This window comes from Trachemys scripta, chromosome 2 (genome assembly GCF_013100865.1).
Source record: "Trachemys scripta elegans isolate TJP31775 chromosome 2, CAS_Tse_1.0, whole genome shotgun sequence".
Lineage (NCBI taxonomy): Eukaryota > Metazoa > Chordata > Testudines > Emydidae > Trachemys > Trachemys scripta.
In genome coordinates this window covers 180,189,803-180,209,011 of record NC_048299.1, presented here as the reverse complement: position 1 = coordinate 180,209,011, position 19,209 = coordinate 180,189,803, and the positions used below count along the sequence as shown (strand labels likewise).

Sequence of the window (19,209 nt, the reverse complement as noted above, 5' to 3'; positions counted from 1 at the left end):
TGATTCAGTGGATATAGTGTACTTAGATTTTCAGAAAGCCTTTGACAAGATCTCTCACTAAAGATTCCTAAGCAAAGTAAGCTGTCATGGGAGAAGAGGGAAGGTCCTCTCATAGATCGGTAACTGGTTAAAAGATAGGAAACAAAGGGTAGGAATAAATGGTCAGCTTTCAGAATGGAGAGAGTAAATAGTTTTGTCCCCAGAGGTCTGTACTGGTACCAGTACTTTTCAACATATTCATAGATGATCTGGAAAAAGGGGTAAATAGTGAGGTGGTAAAATTTTCAGATGATACAAAACTGCTCAAGATAGTTAAGTCCAAATCATACTGCAAAGAGTTACAAAGGGATCTGACAAAACTGGGTAACTGGGCAAAAAATATCATATGAAATTCAGTGTTGATAAATGCAAAGCAATGCACACGAGAAAACATAATCCCAACTATACATATAAAATGATGGGGTCTAAATTAACTGTTACCACTGAAGAAAGAGATCTTGGAGGCATTGGGGATAGTTCTCTGAGAACATTCACTTAATGTGCAGTGGCGGTCAAAAAAACAATGTTGGGGATCACTAGGAAAGGGATAGATAATAAGACAGAAAATATCATATTGCCAATGTGATCCAGCTGCAAAAAAGGCTAATATTCTGGGGTATATTAACAGGAGTGTCGTATGTAAGATATGGAAGGTAATTGTCCTGCTCTACTCAGCACTAGCGAGGCCTCAACTGGAGTACTGTGATCAGTTCTGGGCATCACATTTCAGGAAAGATGTTGTGTAATGGGACTCATCACAGTAGTGCCTCTTGCTGGCCGTCTTGGGGATTAGCTCTGCAGATTGGTACACCCTCTCCCGATGGTGGCTCACCCACTGCCACATCTGTTCTCTGACCCACGTCACTCTAGGGACCGCGGCATCCTCTTCATGACACAGCCCTCCAGCCACGTCACCACCTTTGCTCCCCCCTTCCGGGGGTTTAGTACAGCAGTCCAGCCACTTTCCAGTGGCGAGTGGGGGGGAACCCAGGCCCACCCGCTACTCCGGGTCCCAGCCCAGGGACCCTCTGAACCGCAGTCACTTGCTGCGTTCCTTTGCCTTGACTACTGCTGCACTTCCCTGGGCCACTTCCCTGCAGCCACAACACCCTACTCAGTCCCAGCAGCCCATGTGGAGCTCCTTCTGTACTCCCTGGGTCCCTGTCTGCACTGCTCTGTCCAAGGTGCTATATAGTCTTCCTGCCTCAAGCTCCAGGCGGCTACTGATTCTGCTTTGCCCTGTGACTCTTCTTATATGGGCCTGCTGGGCCCAGATTGACTGCTCCTCACAGCCGCTCTCCTTTTGGCCACTTCCACACACAGCCTCCCTAGGGCCCTATTAACCCCTTACATGATAGTGTGGGGTGGACTCCCCATCACATGTGGACAAACTGAAGAGAGTCCAGAGAAGAGCAACAAAAATTATAGAAGATTTAGAAACCCTGACCTATGAGGAAAGGTTAAAAAAACTGGGCATGTTTAGTGTTGATAAAAGAAAATGGGGGGTGGGTGGGAGGGGAACACACCTGATAACAGTCTTCAAATATGTTATGGGCTGTTACAAAGAGGACTGTGATCAATTGTTATCCATGTCCACTGAAGATAGCGGGAGAAGTAAGGGGCTAATTCTTAAGCAAGGGAGATTTAGGTTAAATATTAGGAAAAACTATCTAACTATAAAGGTAGTTAAGCTCTAGAAATGCTTTCAAGGGAGATTGTGGAATCCCCATCATTGGCCATTTTTAAGAACAGGTTGGACAAATCTGTCAGGGATGATCTAGGTTTATTTGGTCCTGCCTCAGCACAAAGGGGCTGGACTTGATGACTTTCTGCGGTCCTTCCAGACTTACGTTTCTATGATTCTATAATTTTTATATCTCATTCTTGTTTCACCATGCTCCACTATGGTGAAACCCTAGTTCTGGGATGCAAATGGGCCTGAAGTTGATATTAAAGGCATATTATTGATTAAAGAGTGTTTATTGTTTAAAAAATAAAACACTATGTTCAAAAGCAATCTCTCCAAGTGTATATTCCGAGTCACATCTGAATTTACTGACAAAAAGATGTTTTTTGCATCTGTTAGCATCACAGAGCTAATACAGCTACAGGAAAGCGAGTGGGATTCTATTGTGCCTCACACTTCATCAGCAGAACTGTCATCTGAGCTCCCGTTGCTGAATCTTTATTGCTGGTGATGATGCAAAAACCAGAAAGACCACAACTTGGTTTTCATAAACTCAATTTCTCTGCTGGCATATGGAAAAATCGTCTTTTAGTTTATAAACAGAATCAATGCGGGAGTTTTGTTCAAGTTGGGTTTGCAGTATCTGGTCATAATTCAGAAGTCACAGAGAATAAATATGGAAACCCACATTATAGTTTTTATAATTTTTTTTGACTGCAAAGTCACTTTGAGCTAAGAAGATGTGTTCTAATTAGCTCTTGCAGACAGGGACACTTTAAATAATTGTATAAACCCCAAAGAGCTCCTACAAGATCTTCTTAAACGCTTATTGACATTTATGTTGAATGATGCCTGTCAAGTGATACTATTTTGTTTGATAATAAATGAGGCTCTCTTAATTTAGAAAAAAACCCGTTGAAATGGGCTGAGACAAAAGTTCTCAGAAGCATCTAAAACAAAAAAAAGGTAGAGTTTTGCAATGCTGTTAAATTCACTTTTAGCACTGTGTGTCTTTTTTTTTTTTTTTTTTTTTTTTTAGAAAAAATATGGACTAGTAGGTAGTTGTGTGATCTACTACTCTGCTCAGCCCCCTCTGTCTGGATAGCTCTGTGCCATTTCTGTTGCTGACACTTGTCATGAACCAGGAAGAGTTAGCTTAATCAGAGGCACGAGCCACTGATTAGTGCTGGGCTGCTGTCACTAATCACTTCAAATGCTGTACTGAAAATAGTACCCATAGGTCATACGTTGGAAAATGATCCTCACTGCCATTCAACCTCAGCCATGCAATCATGCCAAATGCCTAATTAACATGATTTCCTGGTTTGCATTAAATATCCTTTGTTTGTTTAATTGCAATCCACTGACAGACCCGCTGATGTGGTATGAAAAGCTTTCCTAGGTCTGCTGGTGAGATGCATGGTGATAGTGCTGTTTGCCCTCGAGAGGAAATGGTCCCTTTCCCTTCAATAATAACATTAGATTTGTGCAGGTGATTAAACATCAGTTTCCATGAGAAAGCTGGAACCCACCAATTCTCTATTCTCCTGCCATCGGATGTTAGGAGAGTTCAGATCAGGATAAATAAACTGTTGTCTGCTGTGGTGTCTCTATTTAACCATTTAGCAGATGCAGTTTAGGATCATTGCTTTACAGAAGCTGAAAGGTTATTGCATCCAGAGAGGCATTTCACTCGCACAGCAGTTGTGCACTTTTACATTTGCTATTTTTAAGCCATGGAAATACGCACTGACAAGTGTATTAAAAAGAAAGCAACAGCTGTAGCTTAGCGGTAGTGTGGTTATGAAACAGGTTCTAATTTTTGTTCTGAATCGTGACTAAATGGCACTACTAGAGGAGTGTCTACATTGCGGACATGCCCTAGCTCTGCTAGAGCTAGCACACTAAAGTGTAGCTGGGGGGGAGCAACATGGACAGTAGCTGGGGCTAGCTGCCCGAGGGGGTCTGAATGAATTTGTACTCAGACAGCTAACCCAAATTAATGCCTGTGCTACCCTGCTCTTTTTACTGCATTAACTTGAGCAGAGCTAGCCCACGTCTGTCTACCCACACTGGGAAACAGGCTCCCAGGTGCAGTGTAGACATTACCTGTATTGGAGTGATTAGTGTAAAAAAAATAATAATGGCAATTCAGCTGGATATTAAAACACTGAGGGCTGAGCTCTGCTGAGCTACACTAGTGCAAACCTGGAGTAAATTCACTGATTTCAGAGCTACTGGGGATTTACACTGGTAGAACTGAGAGCAAAATTTGGCCCAGCGCATTCGTCACACAGGCTCAGCAGAAGTGTCTGTGATGCATTATCGTGTTAGGGATGTGCATGAACCCAAATATCAAACACTGGGGTTCTCATACATGGAACTGCAGCATTTTAAGTGTAGACCTGCCTTAGTTATCCAGCACAAATCCTTCCCATAAGCCAATTACTAACAAACAATGGAACAGTCTCTCTTGGGAAAAACAAACAGGATACTCAGCACCTGTAGCTTTAGACCTCAGATTATCACATTAGCTTTGAACATCTCGTCACGACTGATTTTTGGCTGTCCAGTAAGACACAACGAGTTTTCAGCAGCTTTTCATGCATATTAATTAGAGAACATGGAATGCTTTAAAAAAAAACAGGAAAAAACAGGATAAAGGCACAGTAATAGACATACATACGTACACACACACTTGGCATGCACTTAAAGGCTGCTTGGCCTTCACTGGTTGCTAAGCATTATGAGAAATTGGAATGTACAGTTCAGTCAAGCCCTCTTGTGAGCTTTTTTCATTTGCCATAAAAAACCTGCACATAGGAGGGGCAGATAGCACAGAATGTGAAGTGTGGGATTTTGAAACAAATAGTGCTTAAATAGGTTCACATGTTCTCTCACTGTCGACCCAGCCCTAAAGTTGCACAGATGAGGGCAGGAAAGCATATGTTTGCTTTTATATCTACTGACGTTCATCCTTACAAGTTGCGATTTTCAAATCTCCATAGGTGTGCACAGCATTCTTCAGACAGCCACAGATGGGAGAGTCCCTGCTCTGAGGGCTAATGATCTAGGATCACGCTGGATACAGTACAACACAAAAGAGCATGGGGAAAAGCAAGCATAAACTAGGGAACATGCAGCTCCTCCCTCCTCTACTAAAAGCTGAGGGAAACTCCCCCTTCTGTCCCGGCCTTGAGTGAGCAGCACTCCCCCAGACCCTCACAGTTCCCTCTTCTAATTGGCTGATACAGTGGGGGCTCCCTCACTCCCCTGCCCCCAAGAACACACACACTCCCATGTCAATCTACTTAACTGTGGCAAAGGAATTACTGTGAAGCTGTGGACTGAACACAGGACTGGGATTCAAGAGAACTGGGTTCTAATTTGACTCATTGCAGAACCTTGGCTAACTCACAAAATTGCTCTGTGCCCTAGTTATAAGATGGGATAACAATGCTTGCCCAACTTCATGAAGTGCTTTAAGGGCTGCAGGTGAGAAGCACTACATGTGCAAATGCTATTTATTATTACAAGAGAAGGTAAAACATTTCAAATGACGAGTACAGGTGAGGTAGCAACACAGTAAAGGGGAGGAAATAGAAGATGCACATGGGTTATTGGTTGCATGCAGTGTGAAATCTGTAGGTTTTGTGAAGCTTTGTGGAACAAAGGATGCTTGGTATATGGCAATTGGGAGGGCATGCCAGATGTCCAGGGCAGAGCAAGAAAAGGGATGAAGATGGTAGTGGGAGGAAAGCAAAAGAGCAATAAGGGAGGGCAGTGTAGAGAATGGGAGGGGTTACTGAATTATTATTATATGGTTACCTCATGGATACCAAGGTGAACTTTCCCCCTCCCAATCAAACCTGGAAGTTACAGTCCTGATTCTTGACCATATTTGGTCACCTCTTGTGAAAAGGGGGCTGACACACTTTAGGGGAAGTTGTTCCTTGAACCTCTTAGTTTCTTTGTGAGCACTTCTTTCAAGTGACAGCACCTTCATTTCTCTCAGAGTGGAATCCCACAATGCATTCATGATTTTAGACTGAGTTACTGGGTTATAACCCTCCTGTTTACTCAACCATTTTTTCTTAGCAAACCCAACTGCCCTTGGCTTTGATCAGAGACTTCCCTTCAGGACCCTGTGATCAGTATGAAAATGCAGTGACTCTGGGAGACAGCCTCTTCAAAGCAAAGTCTTACTCTTTTATCTACGGGCACATAGCAAACAGGGAGGAAAAGTGTTAACAAAAAAGGCCTCTATGCAGATTGTCTTATCATAGAAGATTAGGGTTGGAAGAGACCTCAGGAGGTCATCTAGTCCAACTCCCTGCTCAAAGCAGGACCAACACCAACTAAATCATCCCAGCCAGGGCTTTGTCAACCTGGGCCTTAAAAACCTCTAAGGATAGAGATTTCACCACCTCCCTCAGTAACCCATTCCAGTGCTTCACCACCCTCCTAGTGAAATAGTGTTTCCTAATATCCAACCTAGACCTCCCCCACTGCAACTTGGGTCCATTGCTCCTTGTTCTGTCATCTGCCACCACTGAGAACAGCCAAGCTCCATCCTCTTTGGAATCCTCCTTCAGGTAGTTGAAGGCTGCTATCAAATCATAGAATCATAGAATATCAGAGTTAGAAGGGACCTCAGAAGGTCATCTAGTCCAACCCCCTGCTCAAAGCAGGACCAATCCCCAGACAGATTTTTACCCCAGTTCCCTAAATGTCCCCCTCAAGGATTGAACTCTCAACCCTGGGTTTAGCAGGCCAGTGCTCAAACCACTGAGCTATTCCCCACCCCCCCATCACTCTTCCCTTCTGCAGACTAAACAAGCCCAGTTCCCTCAGCCTCTCCTCATAAGTCATGTGCCCCAGACCCCTGATTATTTTCATTGCCCTCTGCTGGACTCTCTCCAATTTGTCCACAACCTTTCTGTAGTGGGGAGCCCAAAACTGGACGCAATACTCCAGATGTGGCCTCACCGGTGCCAAATAGAGGGGAATAATCACTTCCCTCGATCTGCTGGCAATGCTCCTACTAATGCAGCCCAATATGCCGTTAGCCTTCTTGGCAACAAGGGCACACTGCTGACTTATATCCAGCTTCTCATCCACTGTAATCCCCAGGTCCTTTTCTGCAGAACTGCTGCTTAGCCAGTCGGTCCCCAGCCTGTAGCGATGCATGGGATTTTTCTGTCCTAAGTGCAGGACTCTGCACTTGTCCTTTTTGAACCTCATTGGATTTCTTTTGGCCCAATCCTCCAATGTGTCTAAGTCACTCTGGACCCTATCCCTAACCTCCAGCATATCTACCTCTCCCCCAGCTTAATGTCATCCACGCACTTGCTGAGGGTGCAATCTATCCCATCGTCCAGATTATTAATAGAGATGTTGAACAAAACCGGACCCAGGACCGACTCCTGAGACACTCTGCTTGATACCGGCTGCCAACTAGACATCGAGCCATTGATCACTACCCGTTGAGCCCGACAATCTAGCCAGCTTTCTATCCACCTTATAGACCATTCATCCAATCCATACTTTTTTAAATTGCTGGCAAGAATACTGTGAGAGACTGTATCAAAAGTTTTGCTAAAGTCAAGATATATCATGTCCACCGCTTTCCCCATATCCACAGAGCCAGTTGTCTCATCGTAGAAGGCAATCAGGTTTGTCAGGCATGACTTGCCGTTGACGAATCCACGTTAACTGTTCCTGATCACCTTCCTCTCCTGCAAGTACTTCAAAATGGTTTCCTTGAGGACCTGCTCCATGATTTTTATCTAACAACTTAGGCTGATCTAACTTATCACAGACACCCCAAAATCTGGGAGTGGAGAGACAGAGCCTCCAACCCACTCTTAGCTTCAGGGCTGAGGTATTTAATGCCTTCAAAGTCCTTTGTTTCACTTTTCCCACTTGGATTCCCTGCCTCCAGCTTGGCATTACCAGCCTGTTGGTCAGTGTGTGGTGGGAATAAATCTTCAGAGGAACTGAGACCTGTATGGTTTGTTGATTATCAGTGACTGGACTATCTACAATCATTGTCTGCCTTCCTGCCAATGTGTAAAACCACTCAGTAGCAGGCAGCATGACAGTAATCAGATAGACAGCAGTTCCCATAAGTCATTTTAAAAAATGCCGATACCCGCCACATTCTTCATAAGGGCCCTCACAGAGTTTTCCTCGGATTGTCCTTTTTAGGGGGGCAAGGCTTTCCCCCCTTAAAGGACCCCAGGGTTCACCCCCCAAATCCAGTGGGATCCCTTCAGATCTCTGTGAATTTGCTGAAGGCAAAGGCAACTTGTGAGAGGCCTCTGTCCAGACTGCATGGCCCTATTTTCCCTTTCCAGCTTAGTGGCAGTGCAGTGCAATGGAGCTGAATGCCTCAGACTCTCCTGCCCCTTGCTGCCCTAGGGGTTCTATGGCTTGGAGCCACAGGGACCGTGGGGCAACAGAAAAGTTAAGACACTTTTCAAGAGATTCGCCACATAGCTTACAATGTCTGTTTGCCAGCAGATGTGTCCAGCCCTTGTGAGAGACAGAGCTGCATACACACTGCTGGTCTGAGCACAGGATTTAGGCACTCTTGAATTCTCATCTCTCCTCTAGCCCTGACTCACTCTTTAGCCTTGGGGTATTAGTTGCAAACTATGTGGAACAAGTAGACTTTGAGCAGCCTAACAGGTAATTTAAGATTCATTGCCTCAGTTTCCCCAACTGTAAAGTGGGGGTGAATACCACTCAGGCTTGTTCTGAGTATTAGTGTTTGTAAACCACTGTGCATCTGCCAGGTATTATGAAAGAGTGTATTATTAATGGAAACATGCGTGCATTGCAGCTTCAGGTTAATTTTAATGCAGAATACTATGGAGAGGTCACTCTAGTTTAGTAGAGTAAGCAAGAATCAGTTTTGCTTCTGCCACTTTGAGATTTGTACTTAGGACATAAGTGGTGGCCTATTTTTAACATAACAGCAGATTACACTGCAGCAGAGTGAATAATTTATAGGTATGGTAGCACTATCCCAATCACAATACAATGGCAGCTTTTAGGCCTGCCTAATTATGGAGGGAGGCAGCATTCTCCGGCATTTTCCACTGAATTAGCAAAACAGCAGACGTGAAATGACTGATTCTTTCAAAAGCAGGAGTGCCGGGGTCAATGAACATTCAGAAGGACAGTGGGGCAAAGAAGATTTTATCCAGAGCTTTGTTAAAACTATGGAGACTCTTTGCGGTTTCAGCAGGCTACAGCATTAGGAGCAGGGTCATTATCTGTCTGCATTTGCTACTGCAAAATGATATTGAGAAGTCCCAGAAGGACAGATTAGATCTCGCTGGCTTATGCCACAGATGGGATAAAGAAATATTTCTTTGGAAAGAAAAGGAGATTTGGAACTGAGGAAGTATTAGTTTCTGTAACACTAAGTTCTAAAAACGTCCTGAAAGAGGACATAACAAGACTCAGAGGAAGTTTGCAACACACTGGATATATGCAGTAATTGCTAAATATCCATTTCAGGAGCGTTAGGGTCAAGGTGAGATATAGCAACTAGCACTGAGAATCTTTAACAAATAAGCCAGGCCGCCAGATTCACTGCCTGTCACCCACCCCCTCAAAAGATTGAAATGGACTCAGAAGCGTATTAAGTAGACATGAAGGGACATTTATAACTTTTAACAAATATTCCCTCTCCTCTTCCCCTGACACTCTGCAGCCTGAAGAGCACAGCTGCTTTTCTCAGGCAGCAAATTCTCTGAACTGCATCCAGAGTTCAGTTCGCTTGAAATGTATAACATCTATTTCTGCTTTAATTGAATCTCGAAAAATTTGCTCTCATTTCCACTATTTTTCAAAGCTGTAGCATCCTATTTAATTTCTATATACAATGTGAATAAAATATCTTCATTATTATGACTTGAAATGGATTAAGACCAAGGGGCAATCAGATTCAGCAAGCTGCATGTTTTCTAGAACATATACTCTCGTGTTTTCATTTGTACAAGGTGTAATAGCAGGCCCTAATTTTGAAACCCACTTATTCTTTGCTGTTATTTAAACTCACTTCTAAAGTACCACTCTTTGTGAAAGATCACGTGTCATCTCTGAAAAATATTTACATTTGAAAGGGTGAGTTTCATCCATCATGACACACTTAATCAGAACGTATAAAGATGTAGATATTAAGGGACAGTGTCAATGCTTGCATGCTGCAAATTTGATTAACCCCTCAAAATTGTATTTGTCTACCAAATCCACATAATTGTTTGCGGGTTCCCCCTACCCCTCAAAAGAAATGTTTCCATGCTTAGATTTAGGAGTTACTTTAGACAGCTTATTGAAGGAGTCTGCCCAATGCACAGCAGCTAAAAATGTTAAAGGATAGAAACTAATACGGGAAATACTGTGCAGACTTTATATTGAATGATACCTAAAGTATTGTGTCCAAAAGCTGCACTGGAAAAATGAAAAAGGTTAGAGACCAGTACTAAATGTGCTTAAAGATCTGTCAGGGTTGACATATGAAGAGCAATCACAATAACTGGGATTATTTACGCTAGAAGTTGACTTGAAAGAAATATTCCAGAATTTGACTTGAAACCTGGTCATTCTTTTCTTTATATCCTGCCCTATGGTAATGCAAGAAAGAAGGCTCAATGGCTAAAATGTAAGGTTCCCTCTTTTCACTTAGACTCACCTTTCTAGTGTTGTCTTTACTCTACACTTTACTTTAGTGTGTCTAAACTGGGGACTTGATCTTGCAGATGCTACCAACTATAATGCACACTACTGCAAATGGGCCTTTGGCATCAATGAACTACTCTTGATAATAAATGCTATGATCAGTCATATGTATCTGTAGTATGAGGCTCTTGGATTATAAGCTTTTTGGGGGATGGACCAGTCTTATTTTTTCTGTATAGCACCTAGTGCATTATTGAGTGCTACATAAATAATACCAAATAAAAAAATAGATCTTCCTGCAGCAGACTGTGAAACTCATTGCCACAGGAAGTCATCAAGTCAGATACAATGGCTGGATTTAAAATTACATGTGTAATTACATTTGCTGAGATAAAGACAATCAAATCTCATGCATAAGACCATAACATGAATGTCACAGGGATCAGAAAGGAGTCACCTATATGCAGCATTGCACATTTGGCATCAAGTAGTGAGTGGGCCAGGACTCAGGACTAGATTGACCTGTAACCTGCTGCAGTATGGCAGATTTTCTTACGTTTATTCTATAAAAATAAGGTCAGTGGCTCATCATTTATGATTACCCTATTGCAACAACAACTGTGTGTTCAGCTAATGGAAATAGATGTCAATTGCTAGAGTTCATTCTAGAAAATAGAGAAATTTTTAAGAGTATAAAACATACTTTGACAGTGCCCTTTTAAACATAGCATATTAGAAATGAATAAATTCAAGCAAAAACCACCTCATTATTTTATATCAAAATAGATCCCTGTATACAAAGAGGCCACATAAAAAGGATTGTGCTATATTAGTTTAGGCAAAAAAAAAGTCACTTCTATTTAAATAATCAATATGTAAGAAACCAAAACCCAGTTCCCTGGAGAGGTGGGGAACTGCATTACAGAAATGTTTGTAGGGGAGGATGCCAGAGTGATCAGCTGAAAGCAGAAAGAAAAGCACAGCCCTCGCTTCCGATAGCTAGTTAAAACTATCTGTCAAGCAGCTGTTCTATGAGCCTCTGCTCCCAGCACACATGCCACTAACCAGACACTGCTCTGCTCCCCTCCACCCACCTCCCCACGCTCTCAGTACACACATTCCCTCCCCGTCGCCTCCTGTAACTTTATCAGGGGAAATAGTGTAGTTGCTGCTGCTTCTCGGTAGAAGTGTGAGTCAGATCAGAGACAGTGGCTGAAGACAAGCTGGTGACTACATCACCCCCGCCTCCCTCCCCCCCCCTTTTTTTTAATCTGAAACACCAACTAAACCAGAGTTGCCTGTGAACACAACAGAATACATCCAACTAGTCAGATCCTAGTGTACTTGTTATGAAGCTCTACTGTACAAGAGGAACTTTGGATTACAAACCAGTGCATTCAGCAGTCCTGCCATGAATGAGAATCTCTATATTTAGGTAGGTACTTGGTTTGGTTTCTCCCACCCCCACCCCGATTTTAATGAGAAGTGTAAACCTGGATCCTTCTGATTATCCCTGTGAATGATGTTGGTTTTGGTGCTGTAGTTTTGTGCATTAGCTGTCTACGGTGTGTTAGAATCTCTAGAAGTAATTATGGTTATGTTTCAACACATGCTTTCCTAACTGCCAATATTAAATTACAGATAAGATGGATGTTATCATTACTATTAAAATAGATGTGTGAGATTAGCAGGACACTCCAGTACAACATGGAATTTATGTGTGGAGCTCAAAGTTGTAAAATGAATTGAGCATCACCGAATCTGTGACTGTTTTCACCATGTCCGTAAAAAGTGGTGGATTTTAAAGTATGTATATGCCACATCAAGAAAAGTGCTCAAGAGTAGGGGAAAAGTATATAATGTTTTCACCCCTCAGCTAAAGGTGAACTTGTATGTTATGTCTCCATGGCTCAGCAGTCACAGGTCAATAGTGTGAAACAATCCACTGAGTTTGGAGAAGTTGTCCTTGGTATTTCTACCTAGGCTACCACTGCCAGCCAGTTTGCCCTAATGAGAAAATAAGATAGTGGGGACCTAAATGGAAAGGAGAAATATTATAAATAAAAAATTTAAATTGTAAGAGATTGCAAGTAACCAAGCTAGTAGCTGGAGGATTTTCTTTTCTTTCTCTTTTTTTATTTTTAAAGGCTGTTGTCACAAAAGCAGTTGCTGTACCAAGCCTATAGTCTATGAAGGTCCTAGTGCACTGGTGTGAGGTTTTAGGGAGAGAGAGCTTGAAACAATCTTTTGTGTAGCTGTAATCTGTGTATTTGAAAAAAAACCTTTTGTTTGTGTGCATTCTTTAAGGATCTGACTAGCTGTGCCAGGAAAAGTGTTTTAATCATTTTTATTACTGCATAGAAGCTTGTTTCTATCCAGAAGACATCTCAGAATTCCTTTCAATTTTGTTTTTCTATTTCCAGCAAGCTTTTATGGTATTATCAGTTTGAGAAAGGATTGACCCTCTTAAACTCTTCCCCCTTTAGCCTTGGGGCAGTGCCCAAGCCAAACCGGTGCAAACATACTGCACTTTTGCCTTGCACCACAATTTACCTTTACATGCTCTGTGTCCGCTCAAAAGCTTGTGTCTCTCACCAACAGAAGTTGGTCCAATAAAAGATATTACCTCACCCATCTTGTCTGGTCACAAAAGGTCATTCTAATCCTGTCTTCCTATCCTAGCTGATCTTTAAACTTTTTAAAAGGCTGTTTGGCAGCTTTCTGGAAGATAGCGTTTGTTTTTGTTTATTTGTTTTGCCATTTTGAAGGTTAAATATAAAGGTATTTGACAAAGCTGCACATTTTCAAACATCAGTTTTGCATTATTTAATCCGACTATGCATTTTGCCATGCTGATCTTAATTACTGTGTTTTAGCTGCTGTCACACAGCAGGAGACTGCAGGAAACACTCCCAAATTGGAAGCATTATCATCAGTATTCTCCAACAGCTAATTAGTATTCAAGAACAGATCTCTCGCATTGAATAAACAAAAGGCAGGGGTGTGTCCAATGAGGGTGGCATTGGGGGATGAAGAAGTTGCTTCCACTGGAAAAACTCCACTGTGCTAGCTGCCAGTCATAGCTGAGAAATCTCTTAAAAGTGGTTCTTCATAAGAGGCAGAATATGCTGCACAAGGCTACTGTGGTCCACATTGTCTTGTCCATATTCAAGCAGGGCTCCCTACCGAAAACAACGGGGAGTTCTGCTTTAAATAAATAGGAAAATATGGCAAAATAACTCAACACTGATGGGTTAGAGTTAAATAAATGATACACCGTAGCTCTAAAATACAACAAACATACCACAATTTGTTCTGTAAATTCAAAATCCCTGCAGCCTGCAAAGGCGGGGGCACTGCCTACCATACTCGTCACTACAGATTAACTTTGACAACCTGGACTTTAAGTCTTTGAAAAGCCACATATTGCTTAAGATATATAAAAATTGTTACTTGACACTGAATTACCTTTTTGTATCCAGGCAACATTTTCTTGACAGTGTGTTCTGGTGTTTGGAGCAGTGGACTGAGACTCAGGGCTCTTGGGTTCCACTGCTGATTCCACCAAAGGCTTACTCTGAAATTTTCTGTGTCACAGTTTACACCACTGTAAAATGAGAATATAGGGATGTTATGAAACTGAATTAATATTTGTTAAGCACTTTGGGGTCTTCAAAGGAAAAAGACTCTTCAAGGAGCCTGTGGGTGACCATCCCAGCATATGCAAGTAAAATGGTTTGCTGCTGTTACTGCTTTTTGTATCAAAGTGTGTGACAGTTTCATTCATCTGCAAATGCTCAAAGTAACAGCTGCACAAAGCCTGGCCTTGATCATATGCTGATACATCTTATTATATTATGCTGAGTGGAACTGCTAGCACTGTGATCATGAAACTTAAATAGCAGCCTTTTGCCCTGCATATAAACCTGATCAACAGGATAGATAATTTTCCCAATACATACTGACTCAGAAATGGGCCACAACTGCCTTCTTGCCTTCTAACTAGGAAGGAGTAGGGATAAAAGTAAAGCAAGTATTTATATGCGCACCACTTCTTCCAGAAAAAGAGGGAAGCCTGATCTGGCTTTATGCTTTATGTGCAGCAGTGGTTAGCAACTCTGTACACTCAGGAACAACTCGTTTACTGGGGTAATTTTCGTCTGCCAAACTAAGCTGCTGGCTGAGAGAGAGACAGGCAGCTTGTGTTTGTGGTCATTCAACCAGCAAAGAATACCAGCTGAAAATGGACAATGAAGGAACTGAATGTAGCAATGCCTTAGAAGCATGCACACACAGCTGGTTCATAGATGTAGATGGGGATGTGCAGTAGTGTCATACAGGCTGTTGTCATAGTTATATAGTTACTGGATGATTCTATTAGTGAAATGCTAAGAATTCTGGGTGTTTTCCCTTTTAGCAGGAGCTTGGTTTCTCAGTGAGATTCACTCTGCTTCACTTCTCATCACCCGTCTCATGATTTCTTTAAAGGAAATTTTATTGGTTAGAGAATCTGAATATTATAATGAAGAAAAGGGCCAGATTTGCCTCTTGCTCATGCCAGTTTGCACAAATATAGTACTAGTGACTTCAACAGAGTTATTCCCGATTTGCAACAGTGGAAGCCAGCAAGGAGAATCAGGCCACAATGAGTTAAAAAGGTCTTTTGATGAAAGACCAAATACAACTCTACCCCGATATAACATGACCCAATATAACATGAATTTGGATATAACGCGGTAAAGCAGTACTCGGGGGGGGGGGGGGGGGGGGGGAGAAGCTGCGCACGCCGGTGGATCAAAGTAAGTTCAACATAACGTGGTTTCACCTATAATGCATACGATTTTTTTTTGGCTCCCGAGGACAGCGTTATATCGGGGTAGAGGTGTACTCTGGATTTACACTGGGAAGAAACCCCACTGATGGCAGTGGACTGACCTCAGATTTACATTGGTGTGAACTGAAAGCAGAACATAACCTCCTTCCAGAGGTGTAAATCCCAGACCGAACGCACATCCACAGCTGTAAATCCCTTTGGAAGGTGGGTGAGTGGATGGTGGTGGTGAAAAGCTCTCTCAGGCCCTGCAGTACTGCAAGACCAGTGGCTGTCCGGTGCTCTCCCTGCAGTGAAGGGTGCTGGTTGGGGGAATGTGGCTAGAGCGATCAGCAGATAATGTTTTCATACACTGAAACCCTGTCAGCAGGACCCCTATTGAGCTCTAAGCGAGCAGCTGCCTGTTTCATTAGCAGTAAGTGATGCAGCCAGGAGAGTTGTAGGACAGAGATCTTTACTGAGCAGAGGGGCCTTTGCTTGTCTGGTGGCAGCCTGGTGACCGGTTTCCATTCCTGATTTTTCAGGTCTCACACCAAACTAGTCTATCCTGAAACTGACTCTCTTTCTCCAGTCCAACCCCCTCATACTATAGTCTCCTTTCCTGGTACAGCTTGCACGAGAAGATAGAGGGCAGCAATGCAAACACCACATATCTTTCCCTGGGGTGAATGGTGCAGCAGCTCTCCCTGCAGCAGGAATGCGGGGTGCGGGGTGGAGGGGGGGAGGAGGGGAGAGGAGGAGGGGCTGCAATTTCCAATTCCTTATGGCAGCAGAGTAAGTCAAGTCCACTTTGGTATCAACTGCTGCACCATCAATAAAACAAACACTCACTGCAAAGAAAAACACACGCCGCCTTCTGTACATAGTAATAATCAGTACCTTGCAAATATGTGTGGTGAAGGACCAGCCCCTGCTCCTATTGAAGTCTATGGTAGTGCAGTGGGAGCAGAATTGGGCCCCCAAGGCAGTTTCCATGGGATTTAGGTTCAGAGCCCTGAGAGTGAAAGTACAAATTGCAGCTTTTAAAACCCTTTGATATTGAAGTGAGGGGCGGTTCTGAACAATGCACAAGCCCACTCATGCCTGATGCCAGATTAATTAAGGAGTAGCAGAAACACAACCAAGATCTTGCTGCACTCGGGCATTGTTTAAAAAGCAACCACCAGCACAGACTGTCTAACAGGAAGTTATGGAAAAAAGCAAGCAACCCAAACTCTTCATTAATTGCTTTTGGTACTGCAGTCTGCTACCAACAATTACAGGTGCTTGCCTTGGTCTTTTTTACATAAGCTCTGGGATTAATGCCCTCCTTAGGATGTGAATTCTTTAAGCATGAGCAACAATAACCAAAAAAAAAAAAGAGCTAATTTATTTTTTTTAATTGCCTTTGTTGTTGTTGTTGTTGTTGTTGTGTTCTCTAATTTTGTGTAAACACAAAAGAAATGATAGATTAGCCACAAAACATGCAGGCATCTTTCTGCTTTTCAGTAAAAGGAACAAATTGAAACTGACAGTTCCCTGGAACCAACGCAATACATGAAGCATTCACAGTACTATATTTTATCTCCCAGCCTTTTAAAGCATCGGAAGCACTATAGTCCTTTAGTGCATGTAGAAAGTTGACCTTGACTGACAGAGTCAGCCACCTAATTTCTGCTATCCCACTGCTCACAATATGTACTCATCAGACACTCAAACATTCAGATTAACTACAGTAGCTGGAGCTTCTGAGGTCAGCTCAGCCTGCTGGTAATACCATATCTGTTTCTAGTAATCTGATTTTTCAGAGGGAAATAGCAGTTTAGCCAAAGCACCTAGGAGATTCGTCAAATTTAACCTTGTCCAAAAGACGCCATTAAATAGAAAATTGCTAAACCTCTGTCAACTAAAGCAGCTTTTGGATTTGCAACAGAATTTGATCAGGGTGTATATGACAAGGTGCTGGGGTTAGCCTACACTTTAGCTTTGAGAAAAGATCATGCTGGTTTGGTCAGTCAGGACAGACATTATTTAAGTCTCTCCATTCAGGCTAATCAAGGGGATGAACTTACTTACAGTGAATCTATTGGAAACAAGCAAGTCAGCAAATAGCCATAGGAGTGTTTTGTTTCAACATATGGAGCAAAAGCAGGGATTTTCCTACACCCACCCTGAATTCCCCCATCATCACCTCCCCAGTGGTCAAACCAACCAAGATGAAGAACATACCAAGACTATACCAACATGTCATCTGAAGATTCAAGGGTTGGATCTACATCCAAACAGCAAAGCACAAATAGAGCTACCTACTGAATAAACAGTGTCTCTACAACTTGAAGGCAGTTCCCGAAGTTTGTCGGTCAAACTTTTCCCGTTTATTGAAGTTAGAAAAGATGGCTACTAATGCACCTCTTGCAAAAAAGCTTACGAAGAAGGAAAGCTTCCGACTGCTACAATTGGTAAAACTGGAGGAGATTGGTTTGCCAGATCAATCGGCAAAGCCAATGCTGACAAACTAAATGAAAAGTCTGCAAAACACCAAGCCTCTGGTCCCCATTGACGTGCAGAAAGCCTTATAAGCTAGTCACTCTCATAGCCAATTTTAGAAGTACTTTATGAGGCTGTTAAGAATGCTGGGAACACAACACAGTTTATGTGAACAAACATGGCTCTCGCATCTTACTTTCTATTTAAGCAAGAGATACCACATACTACAAACTGGAGGCCATGGTTAAAATGCATTGTCACTTGTTAACCCTGAAGTTGGACTCTGGTTCCGAACAAGACCATCAAATGCTCACTATCTTTCTGCAAGAAACTCAACTGATTGGCTAGAAGCATGCAGTGCAACAGTAAAAGACACAGCAACTAAAAAAGTGAAGAACTCTCTCTCACTACAGTAAAAAAATTTGCCTACATGGCTGATAAATGCGCCCATGCAAATTGGCATCAAGTATTAACTCATCGTGTATATTATCTTGATGTCGGTGATAGACCGATAGATGAATTTCTAGATATTCAGGTTATTAGCTGCGTCTGTGACAACCTACATCTTAGAAGAGTCAAATACTTGTAAACTGGAGCCCAAACAGATGGCTGCTTGTGCATTTGATGGAGCTGCAAACTTCTCTGGAAGACATGATGGAGTACAAGCTTTGCTCAGAGAAAAGCGTAACCCTAATCTCTCCTATACACACTGCAGAGGCCATTTTAACTTCAGTACCTGGAAAGATAATGGAGCAAATTATTAAACATTATAAGATATAAGTAATTTAATAATAAGGTGATAAGTAACAGTCAGAATGGATTTGTCAAGAACAAATCGCATCAAATCAACCCGATAGCTTTCTTTGACAGGGCAACAAGCCTTGTGGCTAGGGAACAAGCAGCAGAAGTGGTATAGCTTGATTTTTAGTAAAGCTTTTGATACTGTCTCCCATTACCTTTTCATAAACAAACTAGGGAAATACAACCTAGACGGAGCTACTATATGGTGGGTGCATAACTGGTTAGAAAACCATTCCCAGAGAGTAGTTATCAGTGGTTCACAGGCAAGCTGGAAGGGCATATCGAGTGGGATTCTGCAGGGATTGGTACTGTGTCTGGGTCTGTTCAATATCTTCATCAATGATTTAGATAATGGCATAGAGCGTACACTTATAAAGTTTGTGGACGATACCAAGCTGGGAGGGGTTGCAAGTGCTTTGGAGGATAAGATTAAAATTCAAAATGATCTGGACAAACTGGAGAAATGGTCTGAAGTAAACAGGATGAAATTCAATAAGGACAAACACAAAATACTCCATTTAGGAAGGAACAATCAGTTGCACACATACAAAATGGGAAATGACTGCCTAGGAAGGAGTACTGCAGAAAGGGATCTGGGGGTTGTAGCTATACCAATTCTTCCGCTCTACTGCATGCTAATTAGGCCTCAACTGGAGTATTATGTCCAGTTCTGGGTGCCACATTTTAGGAA

The 19,209-nt window shown here is 42.4% G+C and overlaps 1 protein-coding gene across 6 annotated transcripts in view; it reads left to right on the top strand.

The window, feature by feature from the left end:
- RIPOR2 (RHO family interacting cell polarization regulator 2) overlaps positions 1–19,209 on the top strand; it is a 177,746-nt gene that overhangs the window by 92,419 nt on the left and 66,118 nt on the right. The window contains exon 1 of one of the 6 annotated variants that reach the window (XM_034762447.1): positions 11,503–11,855. The exons of the other annotated variants lie outside the window; for them this stretch is intronic. The gene's annotated coding sequence lies outside the window, so the exon portion shown is untranslated. Of the gene's footprint in view, positions 1–11,502; positions 11,856–19,209 lie in introns of those variants that run through there. 6 annotated transcript variants of the gene reach the window in all.